This window comes from Primulina tabacum, chromosome 7 (genome assembly GCF_025594145.1).
Source record: "Primulina tabacum isolate GXHZ01 chromosome 7, ASM2559414v2, whole genome shotgun sequence".
In the NCBI taxonomy this organism is placed as follows: Eukaryota; Viridiplantae; Streptophyta; class Magnoliopsida; order Lamiales; family Gesneriaceae; genus Primulina; species Primulina tabacum.
This window is the reverse complement of record NC_134556.1, coordinates 33,127,115-33,143,618: the sequence shown is the minus strand read 5'-3', so window position 1 is coordinate 33,143,618 and position 16,504 is coordinate 33,127,115. Positions and strand designations below refer to the sequence as shown.

The 16,504-nt window shown below is 37.3% G+C and overlaps 1 pseudogene; it reads right to left on the bottom strand.

Annotated features, from left to right (window-relative positions):
• Window positions 1–11,927: 11,927 nt before the first annotated feature.
• Window positions 11,928–16,250, bottom strand: LOC142551323 (heat shock 70 kDa protein 14-like; annotated as a pseudogene).
• Between the last annotated feature and the right edge of the window lie 254 nt (window positions 16,251–16,504).

Below are 16,504 nucleotides of genomic sequence, written 5' to 3'. Positions count from 1 at the left end.
TATTTTTTTCAAAATCATTTTTGGGGACTATTTGGGACTAAATTTGTCTCCTTTAGTCTCAAGAGATATATGTTGGTTTACATTCCTGCATCTCATATCGCTTGAGGACTTTCTCGATATAGCCTTTCTGTTATGATCCAAGAATACCTTGAGTGCGATCCTAGCGTAATTGAATACTCAGTACAAAAGATGCATCATCAAGATCTTTCATCCCCAAATTCTTAGCTATAAATTTCTTGGTGTCGTGCATCATATCTATGTCGTTGTTAGCGAGCAGATTATCATCGATATATAAAACCAGACAAATACGTTTGTTCTCACTGAACTTATGATATACACAATTATCGATTAAATGAGATGATCATTTAATGAATTTTGAAATACCATTGTCGAGATGTCTTCTTGCTTCCATAGATTTCTTATGCTTTCAAACCATATTATTTGATTTTTCGGACACAATATTTTGGCTGGACCATATAAATCATTTCATCAATGTCACCGTTGAGAAAAAAATTCTTTATATCCATATGATGTAATTCAAGTCCAAAATACACTACCAAAGCTATTGTAATATTTAAAGAGTCTTTCGAAGAAATCAGAAAGAAAGTTTATTTAAAATAAATGTCTTGTAAAGCCTTTTGAGACATCACAAAATTTGTATCTTTCCTCATTGTCTTTAGAATCTCTCTTTGTTTTAAATATCTATTTGCAATCAATAGGCTTCACATATTTATGCAATGAGACAAGATCAAATACGTCATTGTTCTTCATCAACTTCATCTTTTCATTAATGGCATCAATCCACTTTATAAAGTTAGAACTTTTCATAGCTTGATGGAAGTTGGTAGGATCATCCTTCATCATTTCAATGTCTACCTCATGTTCTTGAAGAAATACAATGTATTCATCTGACACTGTATTTCTCCGCTCTCTAGTGGATCTTCTTAACGACACAGGTTCTAGAGGTGCTTGGGTTTGTTCATCTAGAATGGGAGGATCTCTTATATTGTCTTGGTATGTTGTGTCTTGGTCAAGGTGAGAAATACATTCCCAATCAATGCTCAAGACACATGTGAGAATATTTACATATTCATCTTCAAAGACAATATCTCTAAATGTATCTCCATCAGCAAACTCAACATCCTCAAAAACTGGGCATTTCTTGATTTAAAAATTGGCTAGTGAGATCATAAACTTATACCCTCGAGATATTTTAGAGCATCCAATAAAATAAAAACTAACTGTATTTGAGTCCTTCTTTTCATTAGGCTTATAAGCCCTTGTTTTAGTTAGACATCCCTAAACGTACAAATGCTTAAGACTAGGCTTTTGCCTATCTAAAGTAAGGGGTTTTGATAGCTAGTTGGAAACCTGTTAAGATATATACTTCATTCTTTAGTGCTTCTCCCCAGAGCAATTCTAGTAAGGCAGAATGACCAATCATAATCCTCTCCATGTCCTTAACTGTTATGTTTCATCTTTCAGCAAACCTTTCATAGTGGGCAAACCCGACATAGTGTACAATGAGACAATACCGCATTCTTATATGAATATAGAAAAAGGTCCTAGACGTTGTTAACATGAATCGTCATATTTGTCATAGTATTCACCACCACAGTCAGATCTAACACTTTTAATTTTTAAGCCAAGTTGATTTTTAACTTCAATTTTATAACTTTTGAATACATCCAATTATTGTACTTTTTCATGAATGAGAAAAATGAAGGAACGTCTTGAAAAATCATCTGTGCACGTCAAATATTGTCGATCATTCCATGAATCCGAAGAAAATGGTCCACAAATATCGGTATATATAAGTTTTAAGACGCATGAACCCCTGCTGACTTGAAATCTCCTCTTTTTGGTTAGACTTTTATATAATTAACACAATAATTAAAATCTGTATAATCTAAATGCCCAAGAATTTTTTTTGACACAATTCTCTTTATTCTTTCCATCTTATTAATACATGATCTTTCTCGTATATTTTCAATGTAGGTCTTTGATTGTATCCTAAACAATCAACCTTTCAAACAAGAGACCAACATTATTCTCATGGTCCAGGCCTCCCCTCAAGCCCATCCGTATCCTCTCTACTTGGAGATCATACACCCCAAACGAGGTCACTGATCTCCACTGAATTGAGAGTGCATGCCTTTCATGAAATACTTGGAGTCGCACCTTTCTCGAGAGCTTATCACGGATTTACTGAGAGCCTTCACCTCGTTTGTTTAAATATTTGAGGATCCATGCCACGTGCCTCGATCTAGATCATGACTCTGTTATCACTTGTTGTGCAATGGAACTCACAAATCTCAACAATAGTATGATATTGTTAACTTTGGACATAAACCCTAATAAATTTAATTGTATTTTACCCAACAGACCTCGTACCAATGAAGATATTTTTCATCTTATTAACCAATGATCTTCCCCATGTATATTCAATGTAGTACTTTGGTTGCTTCCCAATATTTTTCATCGAAGATTTTCAGTAATATCGAGATTTCACAAGAATATGATATCAAAGTAAGTAATTACCAACATAATAAGAAAAGGTTGGTTATCTCACAATTCTTTGTCGTCAATTATCAGTTTGGAGAAATGTTTTATTTTTCTAGGTAGAAACATCTTGAAATTTTCTCCTAACACGCTAGATGAAAAAGGTTAATTGCATAGCAAAATGAAATGCATTTTATAACTAAATTTATATATTTTTTAAATTTTTTTTAAAGAAGTAAATTCGACGAATTTATAATATTTTGTATAACTCATTATTAGATATTGATACATTTTTTAAAACAACATTTCTTGTGTAAACACCAGATCGAAATGTAGGACGAGGAAGATATGAATTCTATCCCCACATGGGTTCAAATTCATGGGCTCCCACCGGTTTGTTGGAACTTCAAAGTACTTAGTAAATTGGCTTCTAGAGTGGGAAATCCTATACACATGGATATGCTTACTCATGAGCGGAAAAGAATGAAATTTGCTCGTGTATTGATTGAAGTGGAAAACTCAAAAACAAAGGTAACAGAAATGGAAGTAGAACTACCCATTGGAGATGTCATGATAAAGTTTGAATATGAACAAGATTTCAAGGTGTGTACAAAATGCCATCGGGTTGGGCATATTTCAGTTAACTGTATTCGCAATGTGGTTGATGATGACACAACACAAGGCCCCGTGGAAACCAACTCTAAACTCAATACAGCTAAGCGTACTAGATCTGTCAGTGTAATATGGAGGAAAGGAAATTCAAGGGGTCGATCCAGGTTTGGTAGAAATCATAAACATGCACCTCCTCGGACAAACTCCTTGAATGTTCAAACAGATAATAGTGTGCACACTATGGAGGGGAACAGAGAAGAAAATAACAAAGGAATTGAAATACAAAATGAGGAAGAGAGCCACGAGAATATACCACCGATTCATGACAATTCAGGTGAACAAAAAATAATTGATAATGGCAAGAAACCAGTCTGCACTACTGTACCCGTGAGCATGGACAAATGTGGAGGCACATTGATTGATGAAGAAGAGTTTCAGGAAGTCACAAACAAGAAGAAAAACAAAAAAAACAAGAAAACAGCTAAGATTTCAGAAAAACAAAAGCGTGAGGATATGAGGAATAGGGCAGTGTTCTTTGAGGGTATGGAAGGCTCAAGCTCTAGCTCTTGTGATACTGAATATGTGAATGCGGAAGACAATGTTACCAATTCGAGATATGTTGGGAATAAAGAAAAGGGGCGGCAACCCGTAATTGCCTCCGGTTCTTTATGAAGATAGCAAGTTGGAATATTAGAGGTTTTCATAAACCTCTAAAACAAAGGGGTGTCCAAACACTTGTGGACACCCATAAGCTTGATGTTATTGGCATTTTAGAATCAAAATTGGATACCATAGCTTTGGACAAATTGACGCGTATCAGATTCTCAGGTAATGAATGTTGCTCACAATTTTTTGCTTAATAATAAGGGTAGAATTATGGTTCTCTGGAATCCGAATAAGATTCGGTTAGATGTCATTGCTACAACCGAACAATCGATGCATGTTAAAATCCAGTGTTTGTTAACTGACAAGGTATTTTGCACATCTTTTGTGTATGGGTTTAATACTATAGTACAAAGGAGGACACTTTGGGATGACATGAAAACTTTTGGTATAAATTGCAAGCTGCCGTGGATCATCTTGGGAGATTTTAACAATGTACTCTACTCAAATGAAAAAAAGGTGGCTTGAAAATCAGGAATTATGATACGAATGATTTTGTTGACTGTGTAGCCTCTCTTGATCTGATTGATCTCAAATTCACCGGATGTTTTTACACTTGGATGAGCCCCAAAGTTTGTAGCAAATTGGATCGAGTTCTTGTGAATAGCTTCTGGAATGTTTCGAAATTGGAAGGGGTTGCTGAATTCATTGCCCCAGGTTGTCTCTCTGACCACTCACTGTGTATTGCATCTATACTTCAGCAGCAGAAAACAACAGCTAAGCCTTTCAAATTCCTCAACATGTGGACCCTTAGTGATGAATTTATGCAAACTGTTCGAAGAAATTGGTGTTTCAACGGTCATGGCATAGCACAATACCGAATTAAACAGTTGTTCAATGGATTGAAAAAGCCACTACAGCTCATTAACCGTAACAATTTCAGCAACATATCGGTTAGAGCACAGGCAGCAAACAAAAAACTTGAGCGCTTGCAAATGGATATGTTAGCTTCGGGTGTGATGAAAGATGAACATATGGAAACTAAGAGGAAAACTGAGATGTTACTAGAAGCGGAAAGGTTGTTTATTGCACAGAAAGTCAAGATTAACTTTATGAAACAAGGTGACAGATGTACTAAGTTCTTCCATGATTTGATTAAGAGAAACAAAAAGAAGTTTGCTATCATGAATCTCACTAATGAAGAGGGAGCCACGATTATTGATGCAGAGGAGATAGCTCGTTGCTTCATTGATTATTATCAGGGGTTATTTGGGTGCAAAGTGGACAGAACAAATATAAACATTGATGCTATCAGAGATGGGCCGTGTATACAGAATGACCAATGGGGTAGTTTGACAGCGTCAGTAACTAGTCTATGGTTCGCCGAAACGGGTACGGAACGGCCGGAACGGGTGTTCCGGAACCGGAAACGTCAGCAACCTTGACGAGGTTCCGGGGTGGAACCGGAACGCAATTCGCGACGGTTTTGTTTTGAACTGTCACTATTAGCGACGGTTTTATGTATGTAGCGACGATTTTTATTCGTCGCCGATTAATAACACCGTCGCTATAATTAGCGACGGTTTTAATAAAACCGTCGCCAAATTAAAATCGGCGACGGTTGAATCAAAACCGTCGCTACATTTAGCAACGAATTTTCATAAAACCGTCGCAAATTCGAATCAGCGACGGATTTAATAATGCACGTATCTTTGCTTTCCAGTACAAATAATGTAATTGTAGGTCCTATTGCACGTCGTATCTTTGCTTTGTAGTACAAATAATGCAATTTTGAGCACATGCATTGTTTGGATAAAACCGTCGTCAAATTAAATTTCTTATTTACATCAAATAATCTATTTAAATTATATTTATTTTAATTTTTATATTTCTAAATATTTTTCAAAATTTTTAATTTTTATATATTTATAATTTTTTTTTTAAATACCCGTTCCGCGACCGTTCCGTGAAATTTCATTGTAACTGGAACGGTAGCATCCGTTCCGATCTCCGCAAACGCGACAGCGACTACTGAGGAAATTGAGAGTGCACTGCATGATATTGATAATGATAAAGCACCTGGGCCGGATGGATTTGGGGCATTATTCTTCAACAGTGCATGGGATATTATTAAAAAAGATGTTTGCGCGGCTGTGACTGAATTCTTCACTTCAGGGAGATTGCTCAAACAGTGGAACCATGCTGTCATCTCTCTTATACCAAAAACACATTCGGCTTCCACAGTGAATGAGTACAGGCCAATCTCTTGTTGTACGGTTTTTTATAAGCTCATTTCTAAAATTTTGGTGAACAGATTGAGAGGCACAATGGCAGGATTAGTGGATGGGGCACAAACAGCTTTCATTAAAGGGCGCTCCATTGTTGATAACATTCATCTGGATCAAGAATTGCTGAGGAAGTATGCAAGGAAACGTGGATCCCCGAGATGCATACTGAAAGTGGATATTCAAAAAGCTTATGACACTATGGATTGGGGCTTTTTGAAAGAGGTACTCATTCTCTTGAAATTTCCTTGCAAGTTTATTAATTGGATCATGGGATGTGTTACAACTGTCTCCTACTCGATTGCTATCCACTGGCGGAGCCAACATAGGCCCAGTGTGGGCTGATGCTTACACTGGGCCAAAAAAAAATTTATATGTTTATATATATTTGTGTCTCCTGGTAATGTAGATATATTTATGTCTAAATTTTTAATTTGTGTATGCTATTATTATATGCTTAGCTGATCAAGTTTTCTTTTAATAATTTGTATACCCAAATTTTAGACTCAAATTTTTTACATGTTATTAGTATCCAAGTATACACTCTATAGCCTTCTGTATGTGTTTTCTCTTCTCGAGTCACGAACGTCATATACTTTGATTAAGAATAATTCCAATTCATTTTAATTACTGCTTCATCTTTCATAATCTCTAAAAAAATCCAAAATGTTACCAAATTTTAGGTTCGTTTTTTTGTTCAATGTTTGTCGATCATTCAATTGTTTTATAATTTTATGCTTTTTTCCAATCGATAATGAATTCATGCTTATTTTTCGAACGTATATTTTATATTTTATATCATATTTTGTTTTGCTTTCGGATTTTGTACACGCTGTTGTTCGTCGTTTTTCTGACGTTTCCCATCAATTATCAATGCTACTGACTGTACGTAACTTGTGTTCATACTTTATGACACATTATTTTTAGCTATAGATTAATCATTTTTTTTGCTTTATTAATTATAATATATTGTTGCCTACACTGAACCAAAATCCTGGCTCCGCCCCTGTTGCTATCAACGGTAATCTGCATGGACATTTTGAGGGTAAGCAGGGGTCTTCGTCAAGGGGACCCGTTATCACCACTCTTGTTCTCACTTTGTCTTGAGGTACTATCCAGGGAACTAAAGCATATGTCTAGATCACCGGGGTTTGGTTTTCACCCAAAATGTATCAATCTTAGAATTACACACTTGGCTTATGCGGATGACCTTCTCCTGCTTTCGTATGGTGATACTCGAAGTGTGTCAATGATTATGCGGTGCTTAAATTCCTTTGGGGACATGGCTGGTTTGAAAATAAATGCGCTGAAATCTAACATATATATGGGTAGCATTGAAGGCTCATTGCGATTCAGCCGCCTAAAACAGGGATAAAGGCCGCTTGAGCTCGAGACTAGCATCTGTGATGTTGTGTACTGCGTTTTTTGGTAAGGGCATAGAGATGTCCAAACATGAAGATGGGTAGTCATATGATGATTATACCGAACAACCCTCCCTCGGACTTTCCAAGTGGTTATCATTCATCGAGAGGATAAGTCCGTGGTTATGATTGTACACCATTAGTCCTTACGACCCGGGACAACACTGAGGCTCTATATGCTAGGGCTGTGCTTTGACTCGTTTACCGGCTCCAGGAGAGTCATCAGGTGGCGAGGTTGGGTACAGTTGCGACACATATAGGAGTCAGTGCATTGTAGTCGGGGATTCACCGCTCACCTACGGATGTGGATATCCTATGTGATCTAATGTAATAATAGTGCATGGAATCTCTGGCCAGAGTATGAGATGTACGTTGGAGAAGGAGTTCTCCAATAGTACACGTGATGCCACTATTATAGTTATCACATAGTTATCGAATTAATATGCAACCCTCGATGAACCAATGGTTGCAGATTCGATCGGGATATATGAGATGAAGGGACCGTACTGTACGCTAATCATAATCGACTGGTTCTTGCAGGCACTATCAGTGATACCTAGGGGATCATGGGGCGATGCTACTAGACGCTCTTACCATGATCCGATGGGTGCAATCAGAAATGAGTTCTGACATTCTTGATCAAGGTGTTGATGAAAAGAATGGGGCTAAGTAGGGTAAGCCCGAATAAAGGATTATGTCCTGAATCACAAAGAGTTGTGAACCCACGGCTAGCTGTATCCCTGAACCATTGAGGGTCACACAAGTACTGGATTGTTTGTTCCCGTTGAGAGAATAAATTCAAGGAGTTGAATTTATATTATAATATAGTAAATTCAAGGAGTTGAATTTATGATAATTAAATTTTGAGAAAATAAATTCAAGGAGTTGAATTTATGATATAGTAAATTCAAGAAGTTGAATTTATGAAATTTGGAGAGAATAAATTCAAGGAGTTGAATTTATAAAAAAAATTTGAGAATTTAATTTATTAAACTCAAATGTTGGGTTTATTAAATATTAAATTTTGGAGGTGATAAAAATTCAAGGAGTTGAATTTATCATTTAAATAATAAATTCAAATGTTGAATTTATAATGTATTTAATTTATTAAGCTCAAGAGTTGAGTTGATTAATTAATAAATTAAATATGGTTGGTAATATGTTTAATAGGCTTGTAGGAGTACAAGTCCAACATATTAAATAATTAAAATTTTAATGGGCCTTGATTAATGGATTAAACTAGTGTGACTAGCTCAATTAATTAATCAGGCCAATTAATGTTAATTAATGGGTCCAATTATTATATTATGGTAATTAGGCCACCTAGCCTCCAAAAAGATGTGCATCGAGATTGCATTTGATAAGGCATGATTTTTGAATCTTAAATTTACTTAATTAATTTGATTATTTAAGTAAATAAAGGATTAGAAAGATAATTAGAATATTTTATTCTAATGGCATGCATTTTGATAAGGTTGTTCGGTGATTTTGAAAGGGGATTGACAATTCTTTCGACTCTTTCAATTTTCAAAGAAGCTCTCGAAAATTCTTCTCAAAAAGCAAGAAAACTCGGCCACTCTTATTTTGAGGCAGTGTCGTTTTTGGTGTTATATCTCTACGCAAAAACATCTTCTAATTTTCTAGTGCAAATTAGAAGAGGAACAAATATTTCAGTCGTGGACCGGATTAGGAGATCGAAGAAAGTTCGTAGGGATTCATCAAGAGCTATCTCCGCTAAACCCGGAATAGTTGGAGCCGTGTGATTTATTCACCAAAGGTATAAATTTTAACATCCTATGAATGTCTTTGTTAAAATCATACGAGCGCCCAGAGCAAAACATATTTTGATTGTCAAAATAAACAAAAATTTTAAACTTCCGCTGCGTTTGGGCGTGTAGAAAACCGAGATCCAACACATTGCGACAGGATATCTTGGACATTACTGGCTTTAATCCAGGAATCTTACCATTCAGATATTTGGGAATACCTCTTGCTGCGAAAAGATTGTGTGCATCAGACTATGGTAAATTAGTGGATAATATCTCGACGAAGGTTAGTGCTTGGCCTAGACATTCACTTTCTTGTGCGGGGAAGTTATAATTGATTCGTTCGATTATTCAAGGCGTGGAGTGTTTTTGGTTATCTATCCTACCGGTACCGAATTGTGTGCTTGACTCGATACATGCTATTTGCCGCAAGTTCGTGTGGCCAACTAAACATCCACCTATTGCTTGGAACACGTTGTGTAAACCACTATCGGAGGGAGGAATGGGTCTAAAGAATCTGAAAGCTTGGAACCGTGCGCTGATAGCGAAAAGCTTATGGAAGATTCACGTGGGGAATGAGAACTTATGGATTAGGTGGGTAAATCACAACTATAGTTGCTTTGGAGGGGTTTGGAAATGGAGAAGGCACACGGATGCCTCACCATTAATTAAGCAAATTCTTGACATTAGAGATGAGTTGATTAGAAGACTTGGCTCTGAGGAAGCTGCTTCATTGTGCTTACAGAAATGGTTTGGTAACAAGGATAGTATCGCTCATGCGTATCAGTTCTTCGTTGGAACGACAGGAAATTGGCCTTGGAAACCTCTACTGTCTAGGACATTCATACTTAGGCTTGTCAAATTGGGTCAGGCCCGTCGGGTCGGCCCGCCCCGCCATAAAATTGAGCGGGTTGGGTTGATAAAATAGCAGCCCGTTTGGAGGTGGGCCAAACGGGTTGAGCCCGTTTGGGTTGCGGGCCAAATGGGTTGAGCTCGTTTGGGTTGCGGGCTGGCCCGCCAAATTAGGGTAGAATTTTATATTTTTAAGTTTTATATAAAAATTCCTATTTCTTCCTTATTTTTTCTCATGTGCCTAACTTCAATCACTCTGGTAAAATCTATATGCTTCTATTTTTTTTTGAAGATGTTATACTCTTCAGTCCCCTCCCTTTTTTTAATGTTTAACTCGAACTAATCCAGAATTATCAAAATAATATAGTAAATAAAGTAATTATCTGTATTATTGAAAACATAATATTACATGAGTTACTTTTTAGTACATGTGTACGATGAAATCTTGTGTGAATTAGAATAAACACTTTATTTTTTTTATGTATTATGTTGATTGTTGTATGCTTTCAATGTCTTATTTCAATGTTTTTAAGTTTTTTATGAAAATATTTGACTAAAATATATTTTTCTTCTATGTTTATTTTAATACTGTTTAGTATTTTTTTTAAAAAAAAATAATAAGCGGGTTGGCCCGCCTAGCCCGTGGCCCAAGGTGGGTTGGGCTGAGTTGGCCATTTAGAGGCCCGCCAAAATGGCGGGCTGGCCCGCCCCGCCCCGCCCCGCCCCGCCTAATGGCGGGTTGCGGTGGGTTGCGGGCTGGCCCGCCCCGTCAGCCCGTTTTGACATGTATATTCATACTACCCAAGCATCGGTTCATACTTTGGTTACTTGCACACCGTAAACTTATGACTCGAGACAGCTGGGATTTATCAATGATCGGAGATGTGTCTTGTGCGAACTTAAAGATGAAACTGTTGATCATTTGTTCTTCGATTGCAGTGTTACAAATACCATTTGGAAGAGTGTTCGTCATTGGCTTCATATGAAGAAAATAATGGGATCTCCGATGGCTATATTGCGAGCTTTCAGAAGGCAGTATAGAGGTACCTCGATGTTGACAAGAATGAGAATAACAGCACTGGCTGCAACAGTGTACCACGTTTGGAATATGCGAAATTGAGTAATGTTTGACCAAGAAAAATTTTGCTGTCAAGATATCGTCATGAAGATTAAGATTCACACGTATCGGTCCATTCCTGAAGCAATTGAAGTAGAAAGCGAGTACGCGTGATTATTGTGGCATTTGATTTGTATTTTCGTCATATGATGTTTCTTGGTTTTTGATTTTCTCTGGGGACGCCCAGTGTATTTGTAACATTAACTTTTTACCCATTTTAATGAAATCAATTTCATTAAAAAAAAAAAGGAACACATTTTTAATCTCATTTTTTTATTTATATAAACCACAAATTTTTTTTTCCCCAGGAGATATAAACTACAATTTAAGTATAGTACCTGCATATTTATAATTTTTAAAACCAAGACATATCATCGTTTACTCCGAATTATGTTTTTCCAAACGATGTCGCATGAGGATCGTGTCAGATAGCACATGATGTTTTCATACGCTGTTACAGATGTGTTGAACGTCCTTGTTTCATGAGAAAATGGTTGTAGACGGAGGTTGGCCCATGAAATGTGCTAGATTTTTTTTACACGGGCAAATTCAAAATAACAAGCGCTATCAGTTGGTTTCGAAAGTAGAACTTGAATTTTTGCGCAAAGTAGGCTGGTAAGCCACTTCGCAATTGTTGCTTGGCCAATAATGTTGAAGGTTTAGTATTTGAAGAGGACAGAAGTTGTAGTTCATGGTGTCTTATTAACCTCGATGTGACGATACCTCTACGAAAATAATGTGGTAATATTTGCAGATTAATGGTTGCATCGTAAGTAAAATAAATGGTTGCATAATTGATGACTATGGTAATTTGTTGGAAGGAGATCAATCCGAACACCAAAAATTGCTAGTTGTTTCCCACATGCAAGATACAACGTAAATATGACAACTCTCCATCCAAGAGTTCTGAAAAAGAACAAAAGGAGATCCGTACTTTCGTTCATAACTACTCAAGAGTTACTTGGCGTAGTTCTTCCCAACGAGTATGGCAATCCAATTGAGCATGTTCCACGACCTGCAGTGTGTCCATCCATGTTTGGTAACTGTCCTTCTGGCTGGCCAGTTGTTCCCCAAGATGACGTGCTTCACGGCCAACTTGAGCAATAGTAGCTTGCAAGCTTTCTCCTTTCTTGAGCATATTTACCATAGTCTCCTCACGCTGGATGATTTCAGCCTTTAATTTTTTTACTTGCTCCTCCTCTGCATGATAGTCTGTGCTTAATTGTGATAGTTCAGCTGAGAGGGCAGTTTTGTTGGTGAGAAGGTTGTCTCTTCTACCTCTTTCGGATCTAAACTTGTTCAGTTTAGCAGAGAGCTCAAGGCAAGAGGCTGTAGCAGCTTGAGAATCGGATAGGACAGCTGGGAGAGTTTCCAAAACAAGACCTGCTGGAGATTGGGAAAACCCAGGGGATGCCTGAAGCACGGATAAAGCGGATAACATTGCTGCTCTTTGTGATTCCCCGAGGTTGAGGAGACGCAAATCAAGGAAGAGCCGTAGTATGGATTTGGCAGAAGCGACATCAGCCTCAGAAGGAAAAGTTATCTCCAAGGGAAGGGTCTTGTGGGAAATCGGAATATCCATAAAGCTTAAATCCGGCTCTGCTGTATCCGAGTCCTCAATAATGGAGAATGTGGCTCGAGGCGATAGTCCCTACAAGCAATAATGTGAAAATTTAGAGTAGAATATCATGAAGGGGTTACCTGTAAGGCTGTAACAGATCATTTAAGGTCTAGGATTTACCTGGATCGTCGGAGGAGATGCCTGAGAGTCCGAATCTAGTGGTGATGGGATAATGTCAACATGATCCAAAGTCTTGTCCAAGGGAGACATAGCAGGCTGTGCTTTAACAAGAGTAAAAATGAGTGGATCTAGTTCATCATCATCCAACGTCAATTGGCAAGACGAATGCAATCGTATGTACCTTATGAACATCAGACTCGGGCACGTCATTTCTATCTTTAGTTTCTTCCATTACACGGTCCTGTATAGCCATCACAAGTTCCTTCTCCACGGCCTTCCGCAAGTCAATAGCCGCCAGTCCTCCATGTACAACTTCAGCTATATGCACACCCGTTATCCTCGCCGTTTGGCCTGTTTCCTCTGGAGCCACTACCTAATGCAAACATAATAAGTCAGCTACTTCTATCATACACAAGTTGGTTGATTCGGCCTTTCTAACCATTCCCAAAACACCATACCTCTTCCCTGCTCAGGCATTCTCACATGATAACAATCAACAACAGAACCATTGTATTGAAACAAAATATTTAATTTTAAAATCGACACGAATAGCCCCACATTTTAGGATGTCAATAAGAGCTCTAGTAATAAACAAATTACATGCCTTTATAATAAAATGGAAAAGCTTTATTCTTAGAGCTTACCCTTGCTGATTCAACAGATATGATACCATGAATATTTAGACGCACTTTGACCTTCACTTTTTCCTTTTCACCCGTAGTCGACGGAAAGGGTCCAATCTGCACACAAACACAAGGTAATGTCAAGTTATGGCAAAGAATATGAATCAAATGTAAATGTACAAAAAAAGATTACCGTGTAAGTGCTGATCTTCGCTGGACCCAGCAATTCACTAACATCAGCGTACTGCACATCCAAGGTGAACGTGCCAGATTTGTAAAAGGTCAAAGCCTTCACACTCGGTATAGGATTACCCCTTGGGTAAATAATTGTGCTCTGCTGATCATCCACCACTCCGTTTTCAGTATCTGAAGCATAACTCTTCCATACCATGGCAATGCCGAAGGGAAAACTCTCATTAACCTGCAAGAAAGAAATCAACAATGTCAAGTCATGCCGTGTAAATTCCGCGCATACCATTGATTGCATTGATGAAAAACTATCTACACATTCATCTTTTATTCTATTATTTAATCTAGTAATTTGAATCTTTAGAGCTAAAAATGCATGCTTTGTTGTTATAATAGAAACTGAAATAGTCGAAATAAGTCTAATAAATCTATCATTGATACAGTAATCTATTAATTTTTCCAATTTGTTTTCGATAATGGTTGATATAATTCTAGTAGTATTGATACAAGTAAATCAGTGGTTGTTCCGAATATCAGGTTCAAAAAACTCTAAAAGCATGTGGAAAACTGCAAGAAATGAAGTAAACATCCTGAAATGCCCAAGAATCACTTACAGTTGAACAAAAGAATTGTACTTTAAAGTGATCCTACCATTGAAAATACGTGACTTGATATAAAGTCGGTCTAATCCATCCAAACAAGTCAACGAATTTAAAATCTTGGATTATTGCGCAACCTCAGATTTATCTTGTTTTGTGACTAAAAAATAAGACTCGTGCACTTTTGAAGGACCAAGTCAAAACAACTTGTATGCCGTATGAGGTAGGTATGCAGATACATCATCCAAGGATGACAATACAAATTACAGAGTGCATGTATATCATTAGAAAACATCTACACATATGGCTCCATGACAGGAAACAATACCTGAAACTCCTTAACATGGAATCTGGGACAAAGCATAGCACCCTGTAGGGCACATCCTTTTGCAACACATTCGCTAGCATTCATTGTACACTCAGGCTCCTTCCCGAAAAATTCGGTTAAGATCTTAATAATAGCGGGAACTCGAGCGCATGATCCAAAAACTTCAATGGAATGAATATCCTCAATAGTCAATTCAGCTTCTGCCAGAGCCTTCTTCAAGGGCAATTTCACACGCTCCAAAATCGGAATGCTAATTTGCTCAAACTCCTCTCTCTTAATGAAACCTTTGACATCCTTCCCATCCATCAAGCCCTCAATGTTAAGAGATGCCACAGGATTAGCACTGAGGACCTTCTTTAACCCTTCACATGCAGCACGAAGCCTTAAGCAAGCCTTTTCACTCTCGAAGACATTAATACTTATCCTCAAATTTAGCAGCAAAATGCTGGAACAGAACCTCGTCAAAATCCCGTCCACCAAGAGATCGATCAAAAGAATGCGCCAGTATCTTAAGCTGACCTTTCTTGAAGGCAGCAACACAGACTTGCATACTTGCATGCCCAACACCAACGAAAACAATGTTCAATTGTTCCATTTCGGTTAAATCAGTCTTATAAATCCCATAAAGTAAAGCAGTGGCAGTGGTCTCATGAAACAGACGAAGAGGGTGTAAACCTGCAATGGTTGCTGCATTCATAACGGCTCTTCTTTGAAGGTCAGTAAAATAAACAGGTATTCCAATGCAACAATCTACAATTTCTGCATTCAAATTTTTTTTAGCAATGCTCTTCAAATGGGAAAGCAACATTCCCAAAACCTGAGTAGGAGTAAAGGTTCTTGTTCCTCCCAAATACTGCGCTTGAATTAAAGGGTAGCCATCAGGCCCGTCGATGACTAAAAAGGGTAATGATTTCAGATCGCGCTGCAACTCGGGATCTGAAAATCGGCGACCCACTAATCTTTTTATTTGAGATATTGTGTTTTTGGGATTTGACAAACTTGCTGCAGCCCCTGCTGTCCCAATGAACCGCTGCTTATCACCGAAGGATACAATAGACGGAGTTTCACATGTGGACTCATCATTAAGGACGACTTCTATATCACTCTGCCTTGCAAAGGCAACAACACAGTTCTCATTTCCCAAGTCGAAACCCACTACACTCATGTTTGCTAAAAGCTTCCAATTAGCACAAATTAAGCCACTCAACCACAAACTAGTTAAGATCCTGCAGCATAAAAAATTCAAATGTCAAAATTATATCTATATATAAATTATGCTCTATTTCTCCAGCATGTATGAATCAACACCAGAAAACATTTTCAACACAATGAGTCAGTGAAAGTTCTTGGGACAAATTTGATTCTGCAGCATCCCCACAAGCTTCATTATACCTACCAAAAACTCAAACACAGTAACATCAAATTACTTTATCACGAAATAGTTTGTAAACAACATGAAGTCAACGAAATACTAAAACCCAGAAAGAGAATCCAATCAAATGAAGTAAGAACAGCAATCGATCATCAACGAAGCTTCTGTTCTCTCAAATACGTAAAAACAAAACTAGAATTCAGTACATCCAACAAAAATCTTCATGGAACTCAAATTACGGTTTGAATACGAAAACGTAATACTCTTAGTATAAAAAGTAATATTTTTTCATGGATGACCCAAATAAAAAATCCGTCTAACAAAATAAGATCCGTGAAACCGTCTCACACAAGTTTTTGCTCATATACACGTAGTTATATTACTAAGAAACTATTTATAGTTTTTATTAATTGAAAAATGTAAACATTATTTCTTGATCTTATTTCATAATTATTTACAATTTAAATAATTTCATTATAATTATATTTTCTTTT